This window comes from Spermophilus citellus (assembly GCF_964194105.1).
Source record: "Spermophilus citellus genome assembly, chromosome: 18".
Classification (NCBI taxonomy): domain Eukaryota; kingdom Metazoa; phylum Chordata; class Mammalia; order Rodentia; family Sciuridae; genus Spermophilus; species Spermophilus citellus.
In genome coordinates, this window is record NC_138200.1 from 4521975 (window position 1) to 4538082 (window position 16108).

Here is a 16108-nt window from a genome sequence, read left to right on the forward strand (position 1 = left end):
GGGAGGAAATCATCTAAGGTTTCCAAGGAATTATGAGTTGGTGTGTCAGACGTGGGAGTCGTTGGGAGCAGTGAGGCAGGGTTCAGTGCAGAGCAGGGGAGGAACATAATATTAGGGTTTTCCAGAAAAGAAGTGAGGAGTGACAGAACTCTGGATGGAGGAAGGGTTTGAAGGCCCTTATAAGCTAAAAGATCCTTCAAGTGATGTGGGGAGTGGATAGTTAAAGGGGCCCCAAAAGTCAGCTTAGAGGCTTCTTTGTGTAAAATTTGTCCAGCAGCCAGAGCTCTTAAGCAAGGGGCCCACCCACAGATGGTAGGGTCTAGTTGCTTGGACAAATATGCCACAGGTGCAAATGTAGGCCCATAGTTTTGATCTAAGACCCCAAGTGCTTGCCCCCTTTTTTCATGGACATATAGATGAAATGGTCTTGAAAGATCAGGAAGGTGAAGGGCAGGTCCCTTTAAGAGGAGTTGCTGAAGCCTGCGGAAGTGGTAGTTGGGGGAGGAGGCAAGAGAATCACTAGGGGGTCCCTTTGCTAGGTCATACAGGGGTTTGGCTAGAAGAGAATAATTTGGGATCCAGGCCCTAAAATAACCTGCTAGTCCTAGGAATGATAGTATTTCGGCTTTCGTATGGGGCACTGGAAGATTAGAGAGGAGTTGCCTCCTATCCAGTGTTATTTCCTTTTTCCCGGGTGTAAGGCGAAAACCAAGATAGGTGACAGCACACTGGGAAACCTGGGCCTTGTGGGGAGACACCCTATATCCCTTGTCTGCTAGAAAATTAAGAAGCTTGGCGGTGTGGGATTGAGAGTGTTCCCAAGAGGGACTACATAGAAGAAGGTCATCGACATATTGAAGGAGAGTAGAGTCAGGACAGGTGGGGTGAAAGGATGTGAGGTCCTGGGCAAGAACTTGGCCAAAGAGATGGGAGCTATCCCTGAATCCCTGTGGGAGGACAGTCCAGGTAAGCTGACGAGAATGGCGGGTGTGAGGGTCAGTCCACATAAAAGCAAAGATATCCTGAGATTCTGAGGACAAGGGAATAGAAAAGAATGCATCTTTCAAATCTAGAACCGAGAAGTGGGTAGTAGTGGCAGGGATCTGAGAGAGGAGGGTGTAAGGGTTGGGCACTAGCGGGTGGATGGGGACCACAGAGGAGTTGACAAGGCGAAGGTCTTGAACCAGCCTGTAGGACCCGTTAGGTTTCTTAACTGCCAGAATGGGGGTGTTGAAAGGAGAGTGTGTAGGCCTAAGATATCCCTTTCCTAATAAATCTTGGATGATGGGTTCTAATCCGAGGAGGGCTGTGGTTGTGAGTGGATATTGTGGTTGACTAATATATCTTGAAGGGTCCCGTAAGACAATATGAATAGGACTGCATTTAGCCATAGAGGGTGTAGTTGTGTCCCAAACCTCAGGGTTAACTGGTTTAGATAGTTGTGGAAGAGTGTGTGAAGGAGGTGTATCTGCCCCTAGGAACATCATGAGGAAATGAGAGGTAGGAGAGATGTGGGGTGATATGTGAATGGTGACTTTCAATAGTGAGAGTATGTCCCTTCCCAGAAGGGGAGTGGGGCAATGGCTCATAACGAGAAAGGAGTGTGTGAAGGACAAAAGGGATCCCTGCATATAACATGATGGGGGGGGGTTTCAAGGGAAAATCTGTTTACCTCCTACCCCGACAATAGGAGTTTTTGAGGGTGTGGTAGGACCCCAATACTCCCTCAAGACCACAAAAGCGGCACCAGTGTCTAAGAGGAAGGTAATGAAGCGTCCATCCACCAGGAAGGTGACCCTAGGCTCTTGCTTCTTGATGGTAATAGTTGGGAGGGAAGGCCCAGGGCTCTGTCAATCCTCCTCTGCCAAGCCCAGGAGAGGCTGGGGTTGCTGGGCGGCTGACCAACCTCCCTTCCGGGTTGTTGGGCAGTCCACCCCCCAGTGTCCCCTTTGGTGGCATTTTGGGCAGGGGGTGGAGGGTGTCCTCGGCAAAGGACAATCCTTGGCCCAATGTCCCTCCTTACCACATTTGAAGCAAGCTCCAGGGGGTGTCTTATTAGGACGGCATGGTGATGACCTTCTCTGAATGACCTGGGCCAACATTTGGAACTTAGCATTTTCAGCCCTCTGCCTATGGCGTTCGCTTTCATCCTCTCTACCATGAAAAACCTTGAAAGCGACAGCGAGGATTTCGGTCTGAGGAGTAGCAGGGCCCTGTTCAAGCTTTTTAAGCTTGGCTTTAATGTCAGGGTAGCTTTTGGCCAGAAAATATGTCATTAAGACATGACGGCCATCAGGGGATTCTGGGTTGAGGTTTGTGTACTGCTGAAGGGCCTTGGTTAGTCTATCCAAGAATTCTGAAGGTGTTTCTTCCTTTCTTTGAATGACCTCCTGCACCTTTTGAAAGTTAACAGCCTTGCGGGTGGCCTTTTTCAGGCCCTCCAAGAGGCAGGATGTAAAAAAGTCATGAGACTACAAGCCTTCAGGGGTGTTGTAACCCCATAGGGGATCCTGCTCTGGGACAGCATGAGGGCCCGTGGGGTGGTTGGGATTGGTCCTATGATTTTCATCAGCATGGGCTTGGGCTAGCTCCCAGACCCGTCGCCTTTCCTCGGGGAGAAGTGTATTGGCCAAGAGCATGTATATGTCATGATGAGTGAGGCTATATGCTTGCAGGACCCATTGAAACTCCCGAATGTAAGTGGTGGGGTCAGTGGTGAATGAGCCTAGCTTTCTCTCTAGCTGAGTAATGTCCGACATGGAGAAGGGCACGTGGACTCTGATAACACCCTCGGGACCAGCTACCTCACGAAGGGGTGCGATTGTCTTGGGGGTGGGAAGGAGTCCCTTAGACCTGGTAACAGGAGGACTGAAAGAGGCAGGCGGCAGACAGGAAGGAGAGGGAGGGGAAGGGGGTGTCTCTGTGGAGGAGGAGGTGGAGCAGGCAGAAGAGGGTGGAAGGGAGGGGGATGAAACGGAAGGCTGAGGATCCGTGGAACCAGGCGGAGGAAGAGAGGGTATAGTGGGAGAGAAGGAGCAGATGGGGCTGGGGGATAAGGTGGGAGTTCATCTGCTGGGTCGAATGAGGAAGAATCTGCGAAGTCAGGAGTAGAAGTAGGGGAAGGGAGGGGTTTGCAAGCAAGGAGGACTTGAGAAGGAGAGCAGGAGGAGCAGAGAGCAGGGTGCTGTGCGAGAAGGCTAAAACCTTCAATGCAGGGAATCTCCCTCCACTTTTTCAGATGCTGGCAGTAGTTAAAAAGGTCTCGAAGTAGGTTTGGATCTAAGGAGCCTTCTGGAGGCCAATGATTGCCATTATCCAGTGGATATGTAGGCCAATCTTGGGTACAGAATTTGATTAAAAGTTTGGGCTTGATGTCTGGTGTGAGGGAGAGTGTGGCCAGATTTTTTATTAAACATTTGAGAGGTGAGGCTTCAGGTACTGATGAAGAGGTGCCCATAGTCACAGGGAGAGATGGAAGAGAGAAAGAGAGAAAGAGAGAATAAGCGTAAGCGAGAGAGACAAAGGAAAAACCCGGGCTGGAACGGCTTCCAGGAAGCCCAGGGTGAACGGGGGTCAGGTGGGCGTCCCCGAAATGACCAGCCGTCGCCAGGAACTACAGAGGGCACTACCCGGTCGTCACCAGTGAAGTGCGATCTGTGAGACCCAATGGGGTCGGAGCCACGGGCAACCTGACGTCAGGAAAGTTTTCGACCGCAGCGGAAAAAGTCAGTAATTAAAACAGAACTCCGGCTCCGGCGGAACGCAGTTCCAGGCCGGGAGTTCAGTTTTCCCCGAGTAGAAAGGCCAGACACAGTAGCCCCGCAGGAAACAGCAGCGGCAGCGGAGGAGGAAAAAAACCCATAGAACCTCTCGTGTAAACTCAGAAGCCTCACGCCCCAAAGGGAAACGGATCACCAGAGGGTCCACTGCGACCAGTAAAGGTCTTAGTGGTGTGAATTTCCTCCCCCCAACGAGCGTCTGGAGTGTGCCGGACAATCAATGGTCACAGTACCAGCTGTACTGTACCTCGAAGGGAGTTGGTGAGCCGGGGTCAAGGGAAGCTTACCTACGGTGGGATCAGTGGTGAGTGCAGAAAAGCCGGCGTCTGAAAACAGCGGACCTGGGCGGAGAGTCTTCAGCGGGGCAGGGGACAGGGCTCTTGTTGGAAAGAGCTCACCCGTCTCCTCACACGGGGCACCAGAATGAAGGAATTGCCCACGCAAAGACACTTCGCCGGGAGAATTCCAATTTTATTGCAAAAAGCTGTGTGCTTATATAGAACTAAAGGGGAGATGGCAGGGCTTAGATAAATGGCAGGCCGCCCGTTTATTGGCAAGTTCTTCCAGATATCAGCTCCTGTGCCCAGGAATTAGTTCTAATTGGGGCTGAGGTTCCCCACCAGTGAGATTTGAAATTGGCGCCGGCAGGAGAGTTCACAAGGGCGGGGACTTTTCGCGCCACTGCAGAGAAGAAGAAGGTAGGAAGAAGAAGTCCTTAGGCGCCATGTTGGGGTTTTTTCTCTGGGGTATGGCTGCCGTTTATACTTTTACCAACAGATAGATTTTGGGGGGATACTCTATGCATCACAACATCACTCAGCAAATCATTTCACACCTCGGGAAAGTCAAACAACAACTCTTAACATTGATTAGCACATTCACTGGTGGGAAAAAGTTGGGTAGGGGTGATTGGTTAGTACAAGAGAGGGATTCCTTTGAACTGATTGGCTTAGGTCACGAGGGGTGTACATGCTGAACTACATGGTTTCCCAACATGTTATCAACCACCATAAACTACTGGGGGTTCATCTGGCATCCCAGGTATTTTCCCTGTCTCATGCTGATTGGTGGTTGCTAGGGGTTGCTATGGGTCCTCACCTAGCCTGGCTGAGTCAGGGACACCTGGTGCTGCAGATCTCTCCTGTTTACAAACAACTCAGCAGGGTGGCTTTGTGCCTAGGAGTGCTCTGTGGGTTTTTCCCAGGACAAGGGGCCATGCCCCCTTCCTTGGACAGGCTTTGCTCTGAGGTAGAGGCTGATTTCTCAAAAATAGAGTCACATCAGTTTCTCAGAGCAACCTCATGCCAAGAAAGGAAAGAGTCCTGCATGGCTGGAGGTGAGTGAGCATAGGACACAGCAGGAGACAGAGCAGAGGCCCTGGGAAGCAGAGGAGGTAGAACTGAATTCTTACCTCATTTTTTTCTCCATACCTCAAAAAAATTCCAAAACCAAGTATTCCCTCCTTTATTAAAGTAAACATCTATATTTTTTATTTGTTTACCCTAAAATTTAAAACCCTCACAAATAAAGAAAACTGCATTGTCTTTGCAGCTGGTACCTGAAAGATGTACCTATTGCATACTGAAATGAATTATTAATTAATGTCTTTTGAAATAAAGCCATGGGGTATGTAATTTTTCAATTAGTTAAAATTTTCTTTTGATCAAAATTAAGATGTTTAAAGGATACTGTATATGTGTATCTTAATAACAAATATGAGTGTAAAAGGAGAGACAATTCCTATTTTGAAAATAAGGGAAAAGGAGGGTGTGGTGGCATGTCTCAGGAGGTTAACACAAGAGGATCACAAATTCAAGGCTAGCTGGGTCAATTCATTGACACCCAGAGCAACTTAGAAAGATCCTATATTAAAATAATAAATAAAAAGGGATGGGGATATAGGTAGTGGTACCTCACACCTGGATTCAATCCCCAGTATCTAAATAAATAAATAAATAAATAAGAGATGAGATTTGCTTTTCTCCCTCTGTTGGTCAGAATATTTACCTTTGACAGCTTGTAAATGTGTCTGCTTTCTTTTTCTCCTGAAATGTTATATATATATGCAGTTGTTGATGGACTTTCATTTTATTTACTCATAAAGTGGTGCTGAGAATCGAACCCAGTGCCTCACACATGGCAGGCAAGTGTGCTACTGCTGAGCCCCTGCCCCAGCCTCGTCTTGAAATGTGTTTTTAAAACTTGAATACAATTTTTTGGCAACATGGTGGTGCAAACCTATAATACCCGAGACTCACGAGGCTGAGGCAGGAGGATCACAAATTCAAGGCTAGCCTGGGCAATTTGGTGATACCCAGAGCAACTTAGCAAGACCTTATTTCAAAATAAAAATTGAAAAGGACTGGGAATGTAGCACAGTGCTAAAGTGCCCTTGGGTTCAATACCCAGTACCAAAACAAACAACAACCTAATGCTTTTGTAGCCTAATGGCCTTTGAATGTCTTTCAGAAGCACTTAAGAGCTCTGCTTTTGCAGTGCAAACAAGGGAGAGAGTTTGCATATTCCTGCATATTGGGGGGTTTTTTGATCCAGCTGGAATGAGCCCCTGCTCCAAGGTATAAAACTACACCAGTCAAAAAGGTGTGACTTTGGATTTTTATTGGCTTTTTAAATGTGTCTCTCTACATAAACTAATTAGGTAACAGGTGGCTGCCAACATTACCAAATAAATCAGAATAAAACAACTGTGCTTTGTAGTCCTGTATGCTATTACTAAAGACTAATTAGTGTTTATGTGAAAACTAGTATGGAATGGTTTGTACAAAAGGTGAGTTTTCTTTCTCTCTTTTCAATCCCTTAGCAGATTACCTTTTATTGCCCATCACCTACTGATACAACATTTATTCATTAGTAAAGTGTTTGCTTTCTCTACACTTTGTTATTGCTTAAATTATATTTTCCTAAAATTCTTGAAGTGAAATAAAGAGTATTTTTGTCTGTTTTTGCAGCCTCCCCTTTTAAGGTCTGACAGGACACCCCATTTGGCCAGGGGACACCTTTCAACTAGGGCAGAGCAATCCTTGCTATGACGGTTTCCCATCAACATAAATGCACAGGAGAACTGGCAGGATGAATAATTATGCACAAGAAGAGCAAAACCAAACAAAAAATTGCTGGGCACACACCTATAATCCCAGCAAGTTCATAGCCAGCCTCAGCAATTTAGTGATACCCTAAGCAATTTAGGGAGACCCTGTCTCAAAATTTAAAAATAAATAAATATGGCAGGGAATGTGGCTAAATGGTTAAGTGCCCCTGGGTTCTATTCCTGGTACTGAGAAACTGATGTGACTCCATTTTTGAGAAACCAGATGCCAGATGACCCCCAAGTAGATTATGGTGGTTGCTAACATGTTGGGAAACCATGTAGTTTAGCACAAACACCCCTCGTGGCCTAAACCAATCAGTTCAAAGGAATCCCTCTCTTGTACTAACCAATCACCCCTACCCAACTTGTTCCCACCAATGAATGTGCTAATCAATGTTAAGAGTTGTTGACTTTCCCGCGGTATGGAATGATTTGCTGTGTGATGTTGTGATGCATAGAGTGTAAGAGTCTGGCAAAGCGTCGGAGAAAGAGACCACCAAGAGACCACTCATGCAATTGGCAGAAGGGGATTTATTGAACCAGCATGCTGGGGCTCCATGCCCACTCAAGAAAGGAGAGCAGCCCAGAGCCCCGGGCAGGGGTTGAGCAGTGCTTAAGTACACTTTTTGGGGAGGGCGGAAGCTTTGCATACATCAGGACAAATCATCATGAGGCACGGGAAAATCAAACAACAACTCTTAGACATGATTAGTACATTCATTGGCAGGAACAGGCTGCGCAGGGGTGATTGGTCACTTCTAAGCGGGGTACACATTCAAACTGATTGGTTTTGGGGCCTGGATGCCTACGTGCTGGGCTACACAGACTCCTAAGTTATTAAACAACCAAATGGCCAGTAGGGCATTGTCTTAACTGCCTCAGGAATTTAACCCAGGCTTTGCAGTTTAGAAGCAGGTTTACAATGCCTGGTCCTTTACATTTTAACTCAGGCTTTGCAGCTTAGAAACTTTACCCTTTCAGAGTATCCCCCCAAAATCTATCAAAACTTACTGAACAAAGGACCGGGACTCACTCCCTGGGACCGCTACATCGGGAACAATTGTGAGTTCAGGCTGGAGTTTGCAATCAAGACTCTTGTGTGCTTGCATCGGATTCGGCTCCTGGAGGTCTATTGGGGTCCCATGAATCTGGCATAACAGTGCCACCTGACTGCCCTCAGCTCCAGGGACAAGCCTTTCCCAAATTCCCCAGGCCTTGGCTGTAACTCAAGGCCAGGGAATCTAGGGAAAGGCAGGGGGGTAGCTGAGAGTCCCTATATATGCCTCTTGGCCCTTCTGCGAGAGGTCCCTGAAAACCTTCCCATGGTTCAATATGACCTTCCTTGAATAGAGTGCCCCAGATATCAGGAAGAAGCTTCAGTGGGTGGAGCAAACAATTGACATAAACCTTACAGTTAGTTGATATTACCTTTCAAGTATATAAAGTCCTGGAGGAACAGAAACTATCTGACTTGATCACAAGAACTGGGGTTTGAAGGGAGGCTTTTGGAACTGGAATTAGACAGGCACACAGGCAAGGGTTGAATCCAGAGGCTTCCTTCAGAGCCCTTCCTTCACCCTTCTCAAGATAACCTGCCCCTGCTCCAACCTATTGCTAAGGAAACCGGTCTCAGGGATTGTCCCTCCCAATAGGGAGTTGTTGATTACACCCCAACTTGGCCCCTCCAACCTATCTGCTTCTTGCCTTTTGGCCATCCCATTGGAGCATCTCCTAAACCTAATCACATACACAGGAAGGAGAGAGGGAGGGGAAGAGAGCAGTAGAACAAAGGAAGCCTAGGACATATAAAAAGGCAAAACACTCTTGCATCTTGGGATACCAGGATACCAGCTGTGACCCCCTTCTCCGGTGGGAGAAGTCTATGTTTGCTAGGAGCCACAACCAAATAATATGATTCATGGCACTTTTGGTTGTAAGGTGACACCAGCTAGCCATTGAGATGATATGATTATGTTAAGATTTACATTCATATGGAAATTGGACTCCTGCTGTTCACCTTGGCCTGCTACGGGACTCATGTTACGGGACTCCTGGAGAGTTCCCATTGGTTGGGGAAGGATAGTAGGAGGGAATTCCGGGGGAGGTCCTGGGCGGCAGTTCCAGTAGACGCGGCATGTGGGTGGACCGGTTGGCTTGCCCGTAGGGAGTATTGGCGGCATTTTCAAAAATAAAGTTTTGTTCCTGCTTGAGTGGCTCGTGATTCTGTGCCCAGCTAGACTGCGGCATATGTTACCCCTTTTTAAATAAGCCTTGCTTTATATGCTTGCCTCAGGGTGCTTCTCTAATTATACTTCAATAAGTGAAGAAGCAGGACTTATCACTTTCACACTGCCTCAGTTTCCCAAAAGGTTCCAGTCCTGTAACCCCTCCACTGAAAATCAGTTCATGCCTGTGTATTTTTAAATGTGCGGACTTCATAGAGCCAATGACTGCTACCATAAGATAAAAGTCCAGCAAGAGCCTCTGGGCACAATCCACAGTGGGAACTCATTTAAAGTTGATGGTATTGTTATCTTGTTACCAGACTTACTTCCTTTTGTTCAGATACCCTACTTAGGTATACTTTATATACTCCCAAATTCCCCAGGCCCCTTCCCAAATGGTACCCACATCTGCCCCCCTCACCTACTAACCAGAAGTTTCTGCTTTGACAGTATCAAAACAGAAAAATGTTTTGATTTTGTCATGTCTCTTCTTTTTCTTCCCTTGTGAAAATGTAATTTATGTGAATGTGACTATTTTTTATATACAATCTGGTAATTTTCCACTTTTATGAAATGTATCTTGTGATTATGATTGCTTCTTCTTCCCCTCCCCCACCCCTTTTGTGGTTTTTAGCTTTATAAGCCTGTCCTTACCCTCAATTAGGGTCAATGGGTGGCAAGAGGTTTAGATCTCTGCATCTCAGCCGCCAGCAATAAAGCTTCCTGTCCCACCATAAGACTGACCCAGTGATTTCTTACTAATGCGCCACAACAGTATCCTGATAAAGATAAGAATGACTATTTAGGCTTAACAACATCCTGTGCTCCAAACCCTTGAATGCAACCTAGGAAAAGCAAGGTTAAGGCATAGCTTTTTGTATATGCCAGATTGTCTGATCTCTCCTCTGAGATAAGATTTGTGGTATAAATTAAATACTTAAATAATCTCACCGAAAAACAGCTACCCCTGCATTTACAAGTGCCATTGGAAAATACCCTCCTTTGCCAACACAAAAGGAGAAACAGCCTATTCTGCTGACAGCCTGCTAAAAAAAAAAAAAAAAAAAAAAGTGATTAAGAGGCTAGGGGGCGCTGGGGTTGTGGCTCAGTGATAGAGCACTTGCTTAGCATCTGTGGGGCCCTGGATTGGATCCTCAGCACCCCATAAAATAAAGGTATTGTGTCCAACTACAACTAAAAAATAATTTTTTTAAAAAAAGCAGCAGTTAGGGGATGTGGTTTAGCAGGACAGCTCTTGCCTCTATCCCCCCACACCATAAAAAATAAAAATAAAGGGGGGGGGGGAAGAAAGAACAAAATAGCGCCATCTTTTAAATACATCAAATTCAATGATACTTCAAATATTAAGATGAACGAGTAGGGAAAATGTACAACTTACTTTCAACATTTGAATTTATTTCATGCCTCTGTGCATTGCTGTGTTATGCTCGAATTCGAGACCCCCCAAAAGACCACCAGAGACCCAAGATCAATGTAAGCAGCAAAGAGGTGTTTATTGCGAGCTAGCTCGGTCCTCCGCGCACACACAGCGACTGGCAACCCTGAGAGACCCCGAGCCCAGGGTTTGCAGCAGTTTTATACACTCTTTGGAGAAGGCAGGGACTTCACATACATCATAGCATCTCTTAGCAAATCATCACACACCGCGGGAAAATCAAATAACAACTCTAAAACTTGATTAGCACATTCACTGGCGGGAACAAGTTGGGGAGGGGTGATTGGTCAGTACAAAAGGGGTATTCATTTGAACTGATTGGTTTAAGCCAAGAGGGGTGTTCCTGCTGAACTACATGGTTTCCCAACTTGTTATCAACCACCATAAACTACTGGGAGGGTCATCTGGCATCCCAGGTATTTCCCTGTCTCATGCTGATTGGTGGCTGCTAGGGGGCTGCTATGGGTCCCCACCTAGCCTGACTGCCTCTGGGACACCTGGCGCACGCAGCAGATCTCTCCTGTTATTTGTAGATAAACAACTTAGCAGGGTGGGAATGTGCCTAGGAGTGCTCTGTGGGTTTTTCCAAGGACAAAGGTGATGTCCCTTCCTTGGACAGGCTTTGCTCTGAGGTAGAGGCTGGTTTTTCAGCTGTTTTTATGCAACATATTTTATTTAGACTAAATAAGGCCAAGGTAAAATATTGCTAGAGACTTATGAGTATATTTGAAACATTATCTATTGACTAGATGACATCAACCTTGATATTCTGAAAAACAACAAAAACAATAACAAAAACAGACCAATGTGACCTTCCTTGTGCTCCAGGATTAAGCGAACTGAGCTACCAGGCAGAGTTGGCCCCATGTCTTTCCTTTGTTCACCATTTACAAAGTTTCCTTTATTTCAGTATTTTATTGTTATTGTTCTGTCGTTATGGTTGTTTTGCTGTACTAAGGATTGAACCCGGGTGCACTTCTACCACTGAACCACTTACTCGGCTCTTTTTTAAAATTTTGAGACAGGGTCTTGCTAAATTGCGGTGCACATCAAATTTGCTGAGGCTGATCTTGAATTTGCAATCCTCCCGCCTCAGTCTCCAGAGACATTGGGATTAAAGGTATGTGACACCACGCCCGGTTTCCTGTTTGGTTTTTTGTTGTTGTTTTGTTTTTTAAGTGACTTAATTTCTAAACGTGGGAATTATGTAGATCCAGTGGCCGCTCCTAGTTAATCCTGCCCCCTCACCCGCCCGCGAGATCTGTATGCAGACCTCAGTTTCCTCAGCCTCCGGGGGAGGTCAGGCTTCCAACGTGATTTTAGAAACATGCACAAAAGAGCCCAGTGCGGTGGTGCATGCCTCAATCCCAGGGGTTGCCGGAGGACTGTGAGTTCAAAGCCAGTCTCAGCATCGGTGAGGCCCTAAGCAACTCAGTGACTCCCCGTCGCCAAAGACTACAGGACCTGCCTTGCCAGGTCCCTGCTTCAGGCTGCCCCAGACCAGGCGCGGCCTCCCGCCCGCCCCGCCCCCTGCCCGTCGCCCGCCCCCCGCCCAAGTTGCGGTCCCCAGGGCCTTCCACAGGCCCCCTTCTTCCGCGTCAGGCTCCGCCCATCACCGCGGTCTCCGGCACAGCATCCCGCCAGCCACGCCTCCTACGCGCCACGCCCACCCGCCCCGGCGGCCTCCCTGGCCCCGCCCCTCCGTCACGCCCCGCCCACCAACGCGGTCCCGCCCCGCCTGGACTCGCGGATCCACTCGCGATTCCTGACCACGGCTCGGCCCTGCCCATCACGTCCCGGTCCCGCCCACGCTTCCTCCCGGCTGCGCGCGGGGCTCCAGGCAGACCCGGAAGCGGATCGCGGAGTGAAGGTCACAGCTTGGCTCGTGAGTTCCCTTGCTCTATGATCTCTGCGCTTCACGGTCCCCTGCGCGCCCGTGGCCGGGACGCGGGTCCCAACAGACCTTCGCGTCCCCGCACCGCGCCCTCCACCCCGAGTCAGTCCCATCTCTGCGGGAGAACCGGGTCGGCCTGAAGCCCCGGCGCGGGTCCCACAGGTGTCCAGCCCGGCCGCGTGGACGCTCCGCTTGGCGCCGCTCCCTCCCGCCGACGGTGGCCTTCCCAGCTCGCGGGTCCTCGGCGCTGCCTGCCCAGCCCGCCCTGCGTGCTCCTCCGCAGATCCTCCTGGCCACTGAGGTCTACAGCCCAGCCTGTGCCAAGCGGGTCCTGTCCTCCCCTGACCAGACCCTGCCAGTCCTTCTCACCGGGCCCTGTCCTTACCTGACCCTGTCCCCCTCCCCAGGCCCTGCCCTCACCCAGCCCTATCTTCCTGGCCCTGTCCTCCTCCCCAGAACCTGTCCTCCTTAGTCAGGTGATTCCCCTGCAGGTCTTCCCTCCATAGTCACCCTGCACTCTGGAGGAGGCGACCTGGGCCTGTGTGGTGACTTCCAGGATTCTCACACCCCAGATTCCCAGGGAAAATGTGCTCCTTTGGAGGTGGGCAGAGGCCTCAGAAGAAAGAGATGGACCAGAAATGAGAGAAAAGGGAAAACAGACCCTTAACACAGATGGCAAGGGATTGCAGAGAGAGGGCATAAGAGTGAAAGAAGAAGCCATAAAGCAGCAGAGAGAAGAAATCTAGAATCGCAATCTCCACAGAGGTGAAGGACAGCCACTCAGGGAAAAATAAAACCTGGAGGGACCTCTGGCAGAGCATGGGAGGAGAGAACAGATAATCTGCATGGCAGAGGGGAACTGTGGTACTGGGACAAGAAGAGGGGTAACCTGAGGAGGGAAGCCCAGGGAGGAGCACTTCAGGAAGGGATGTGGGTGTTCAGAGCATGGGGACAGGGGCCTGCAGCAGGCAGGGCAGAGGGAGCCTGTAGATGGGGAAGAAAGAGGCAGAAATCTGGAGATTGGGGACAATCAGGAGACTGGGCAGAAAGACTGACTGGAGGTGAAGGGAGTTGCAGGAATGGGGAAGATCAGATGGAGGGAAGGAATAGAGGGAAGAGGGGGAGAAGCCAGGAGAGGAGAGGGAAGCCAAGGGAGCAGGACCCAGGATGGGGGAAGAAATGAGAGTGGAGGTGAGAATGGAGATGATGAGAGGGAGGGAGGGAAGCAGCAATGAAGATGGGGACCCGGGTGCAGATGCAGATGGTGACTTGATTAGATGGGCATGGTGAAGCTGAAGTGTAATGATTTCTATGTTTATAATTCAACAAATTAAAATTTGTGCTTAAATTATGTCTTTACATGAGGATAACAATTACAAAACTGTCTGGATTTGCCTATTTTAAAACTATTGGTACAAATTACTTCCGTATTCAGCCAGAAGGCAGGGTCATGACCCATTCAGTTTGGGGTCATCTCTTCTGTTTTCCTGGGATAGTGTAGTGTGGGTGAGTGTGAGATAACGAAGAAAAACCAGAATTCCTACTCAGGACAACAGGAGGCTCTCAAGGTCAAGGCCCCCACGGCAATGTAGGCAGACTGTCTGAAAATTTATAAAAGGGTTGCGGGTTGGGGGTAGCTCAGTGGTAGAGCACACGTCAATTCAATTCCCAGTACCATAAAATATGTGGGGATTTCTTCCCATTCATAAGTTCTCCTTAAGACAGCAACTTAGTGTTCTATAATTTAACTGAGATCTGGCATTCACTGCCTGGAGATAGGATCAGATGCCACCATTTGAAGGTTCATTATAGAAGCACTGACCCCCAGTTTAGATGCCAGTCGCATGATCAGGTTGGAACTTGGACTTTAGTCAACTGGATATACATCCTAGATTCCCATGACCCCTGCTAAGCTTCTATTACTTTTCTAGTTCAACACCCAGTGTGCAGGGAACACTTGATAAAGTTTATCCACTTGTTATAAGGGATACAGATGAACAGCCAGATAGGCTCCGTGTAGTCTTCAACGTTTTTCAGGTAGGGTGGCCTTGTACTTCCTGGGGCTTAGGTGAACATCTCTGCCTATATCTACAATATAGAAGATACTACAGTGTGTTTTAAGTTATAAAATAAAGAATAAACTGTTTGTTTACCTAAGACAGGTGAGGAAATGGATTTTAAACTTCATTTAGGTGTGGAATAGAAATGTCAGACCTCAGTCCTACCTGCTCTGCTTCCCTAGGGCCTCTGCCCTCATCTCCTGCTGTGTCCTCTGCTTGCTCACTTTCAGCCACATGGCCTCTTTCCTTTCCCTGGCTGGAGGTTGCTCCAGCCTCAGGGCCTTCACTGGGTCCTGTCCCTCTCCCTAGCCCTCTACCTGGCCCCTGGGCTGCAGGTGGCCAACACCTCAGGTCTTTGTTCTGACATCACTTGCTCCATGGAGACTCCTGTGACCCCCAGCTCCAGTCACACTCCAGCCACACCCTGCCCCACCTCTGGTCCATGCAGCCTGTGCTGCCTGTGTTTTCCTGCTCCTTCAGCACCCATTGTCTGGATCCTGGTGAGAACAAGGCTCCAAGAGGGGCAGAGTCAGAAGGTGGGTGGTGGGCTGGGCCTGCCCCTCCGGGAGGTGCTCAACGCTGGCTTCCCATGAGTGCTGAGGCATTTTGCAAGCAGTTTGTCCACCTACTGGGCATCCCATTGACGGGGTGAGGCTGGTGCACAGCCTTAATAAGTAAGGTTGATTCTCTACTGTGTGCAGCATTGAGTACTCAGTCCTTTTATTATTTATTTGTTTGTTTATTATGGTGCTGGGGATTGAACATAGGGGCACTTAACCACTTAGGCACATCACATCCCTAGCCCTTTTTATTTTGAGACAGGTTCTTGCTAAATTGTTTAGGGCCTCACTATGTTGCTGAATCCTCCTTCCTTAGCCTCCCAAGTCACTGGGATTACAGGCATTCACCACCACATCCAGAGCTGTTTACCTGGCTCTGTGTCCTCCATCCTGAGGGCTGAGATCAGCCTGAGATCCCAGGAGAGGTGAGGGGGGCTATGCTGTGGTTCAGTTTGGTGAGAGCCAGACTGTGCCCTGAAGGAGCCTAGTGCTGCCCAGTTCCCCCACTGCTGCAACCTGTGTGTGGGCTTCACTAGGAGGGAGACCAGGCCCAAAGAAAGGAGTCAGAGATGTCTCCTCTGGGCCTTCTTCCAGGGGTGTATTGTGCCTGGGTCAGCCCAGAAGGGTGGGCAGCCAGGGACCATCTTCTCACATGCAGGGGTCCACCTGTGTGTGTGGCTGTGGGGTGCGTTGATTCTGAGCCTTAAACAGTACGTTTCCTCCTTCCAGGATTGACTTGTAAAGACTCGTGTTACCTGAGGAAACAGCCCTGAAGAGGAGGAGGAAAGAAAAGGAGTCAGGAATGGCTGTCACTGAGGTACAGTGATGCTGTCAGGTGGTCCTGAGTCCCCTGTGCAGTGCTGGGCCTGGGAGCTGCTGGCCTCAGGTGACTCTGTGGCCTCCTGCCTGTCAGGTGTGCCTGCACTCCCCGGGGCCTCCCTTCCCCCATCCTCTGCGCTTAGATTCCATCCCACTGAGACCTGTGGCAGGGAACCCATGAGGAGGCACCACTGTTGTATTCCTGG